General features: G+C 43.8%; 1 pseudogene; it reads left to right on the forward strand.

Annotated features, from left to right (window-relative positions):
- Window positions 1-1,979: 1,979 nt before the first annotated feature.
- On the forward strand, window positions 1,980-2,068 carry LOC112412634 (uncharacterized; annotated as a pseudogene).
- The last annotated feature ends 1,383 nt before the right edge of the window (window positions 2,069-3,451 follow it).

Genomic DNA, 3,451 nt, shown 5'->3' on the forward strand with positions numbered 1-3,451 from the left:
TGAGTCAAGCATTCTGGAGAGAGAAATACAGTGACCACCAAGGCTGTCTAGTGACAGAGACTGCTGAGGACCCTTATCTGCTCTCTGTCTATTTATGGTACTGTAGCTCTGTGGGAACATTCTTCTTAGAGTGTTGGCAAAAAAACAAACAAACAATTAGGGATCTTTGTGTTTCAGTGACATTTCCTCTTGACCAGTTATTGCTTCTTCACTCTGTACTCTTCAAAGAAAAAAAAAAAAAACCATCTTTTAGGCACAAATGATTAAAGAGAAGTACAAGGCAGAGCAGGAAAATTCCAAAATACTCTATTGCAACCCAAAGCAATTTTTATGAAAGAGATTGGCTAAATCATGAAAGGAAAATGAAGTAAGTGTTTAGAAAAAGGGAGGTTGAGTCACAATATGGGGGAAAAAAAAGAAAAGAAAAGCACCACCCAGCCTTAAACTTCCCTGATATTCACATAGCCTTTGTAGTCACGGGTTGCAGCCATCTTTGTGGATACCTAGAAAACTGGCCATCAAGACTAGAATAGCTTGGTGTGATCTGGGGCGAGGGTCATCCTCAAAGGACCACCAGCAGAGCCCCTGATGAGTGGGTGCAGCCCTGGAATTGCCCATCCCTTTATACCCCCTTTATACCATTCTCAAGGCCTAGGATAGCTTGAAGTTGGCCAGCTCAGCTGGCCAAATGCACTGGCCACGTGATTGGCTTCACACCCTTCTTTTCTTCTTGTCATGTCTAGTTCCCCAATATTCATCAATAAATAACACAGCAAGGAAGTCCAGCACCTTTAGAGAGAACTAGTGACCTGCTCTATCTAGCATACAACTGCCTCATTTGACATCTCTTATTTGAAATGGACTTCCTATGGTTATGAAGATAACTCGCCAGTCCATTATCTTGTGCTTGGAGGCTCTTTGCTTAGTAGTAAGGACTTGGATCCATCTTCATTAATCTTTGGCTATGCCAAGGTCGTCAATGGAATTGCAGTAAAAAAAGACTTAGAGTAAGTAACGCAGCAGTCAGTGACATAGTTAATCACGTGTGCATCTAACAACAGTTCTGGAACAAGACCAGGTACAAATCAATAAAATACAGTAGATCTGGGAGGTTCTTCTTCTCCCTTCTGCAAGCTATCCCCTGCTACGTAGAGAAGAAAGGTAGAGATTGCACATATTTGGGAGAAAAATATGAAGGCAAAGACAAACTTTGGTACCCTCAGGTACCAAACCCCCTTAGGTGTTTCTAAACTTTTAAGTTGCACTTTTGTCTCTCACACATTTTTTTATTTTTTTTTTTTTTTGGCGGTACGCGGGCCTCTCGCTGTTGTGGCCTCTCCCGTTGCGGAGCACAGGCTCCAGACGCACAGGCTCAGCAGCCATGGCTCACGGGCCCAGCCGCTCCACAGCATGTAGGATCTTCCCAGACCGGGGCACGAACCCATGTCCCCTGCATCGGCAGGCGGACTCCCAACCACTGCGCCACCAGGGAAGCCCTCTCACACATTTTTAACCGAGTTAGGTGAACTAGGCAAATGCTACTGACCCAAACTGGGCTAGACAAAAGGCCCTATGTCTGTTCTGAAGTTGAGGTGCTCATGGAAGGTCACCAGCTCTTGATTCCCAGCTCAAAAGTGACAGGCCAGTGTTGGGTGAAAGGCAGCTGCCTGGGAGCAGAGGCAGTGACCAGAGTAATAACTGTTCTCCCCTTATTCAATGGCAAACAGATAACTAACCTCTTAATTTCTCTGTGTCCCCTGGAAAGATTCTAATCTACTCACTAAAGTATCTGTGGTTTGGGCTGTTATTTTAAAGCAAAGAGTTCATGGATGAAGGAAAACTGGGGAATTACGCCAGCCACACATTTTTCTTCCGAAATTGTTGGGAAGGAGAGTAGATAATCATCAATGAATATGGTATCATATATACACCATTCCAAGAATTTTACACTTCAATTTGTTTTCTAGTATGGGTTGCCCATCGCTTCTCGGCCTTTTGGCTAAGATCAAGTGTAGTATGGGTTGCCCAAACCTCCCCCAGGGAGTCATTTATTAATACTTGACTCAATAGAGAGAATAGGAACAAAGCAGGCAAAATTGCCATGCCTGAGGCAACTTCTTTTAGGATTGAACCAAGCACTGATGTAAAACTCCAGGGAGTCTCACAGTTAAAACCACCTAGGAAACTGAAAGAGGGGAGAAGCTCTTCCTTTTTGCCACCATTTACCACATTTAAATCAGAAAACCAAAGGACTTCTGTACAGCAAGGCCTGGAACACTTTGGGGACAGACGGACGTTTGAAGGAAGTAATCGCACGCTTGTCTCTTGAGCACCCATCGCTGAGGTTTGCGGTGACACCTCTGCGTCATGTCATGTGCGTATCTGAGAGTTAGTTCTAATACAGCACAGAAGGCACTTTCTTTGCAGGGGTGCAGTCAGGGATGGGGAAAGTGGACTCGGGGACCATACTCAGGGATATGAATTCCAACTCTTTGGAAATTGCTAAAGCTGACTTGCTTCCTTGCACAATCCAAAGAGAAGAGTTAGAGGCACGTCGACGCCCATTGCCTCTGACACGACTGCGGGAAGTTACGTAAAGACTTCTGAGATGACTGGATGCCAATTATGATGCTGCCAATGTTTTCCACAAAAGCTTTTCTCCCCCTGGTTCAGCCACAGTCACTCTGATGAAAAGGCTGAGACACAGAGAAACATCACCACTGCATAAAAAGGTCATTTGATCCTTGACGTCCCCAGTCTTCCTAGTGAGAAATGACAGCAGTAACCATTCATAATGAGTACTGTTTTCACTCAGCTACATCCTCTAGGCTTTCCTGAAAGTGATGTGGACCCTAAGCATGGAAAGTTCCAGACCTAGGGCTTGTTTTCAAAAGAAATCAGATCTGCAGGCTAAGTAAGGAAGTGTTGGGCCACAAAATACATCATCTCCCAGGAAAGCCCCTTAAACTCAGCCAAAATTCTCTCTTTATTCACCTGTGGTATTTCACCAGAACTTGTAATCATTCAATGTTTCTAACCATTAGACAAATGTCAGGTGGACAGAAAAGAGAAAATATATAAAGCTACATGCCATGCCAGGTGAATAATGGGTTTTTTTCTGTGGATGCGGGGGGGGGGGGGGGGGGGGCCTTCAAGTCTTGCCATGCATCTCTCACTGAAAGGAAGTATCGTCACTTGAATATTCAAGAGCAGGTGAAGTTTGTTTAGACAACAGATTATACCTTCCTTTTCTTTTCCTTTTGAAAGCCAGTTCTGAGTTTTATCTCCATAGCATCCTGTCACCTAAGGAGTGATAAAGATTTAAGGGGAAAAAAATCCAGTTCAGATTGATTTTTTATCAAATTGGTTTTCTAAGTGCAAGTGATAATGACCAAAGACTTTAAAAAAAAGAACTCATTTCTAAATGATCTCATCTTTCTACCTTGCACAC

Source organism: Neophocaena asiaeorientalis, unplaced genomic scaffold (assembly GCF_003031525.2).
Source record: "Neophocaena asiaeorientalis asiaeorientalis breed wild unplaced genomic scaffold, Neophocaena_asiaeorientalis_V1.1 scaffold427, whole genome shotgun sequence".
Lineage (NCBI taxonomy): Eukaryota > Metazoa > Chordata > Mammalia > Artiodactyla > Phocoenidae > Neophocaena > Neophocaena asiaeorientalis.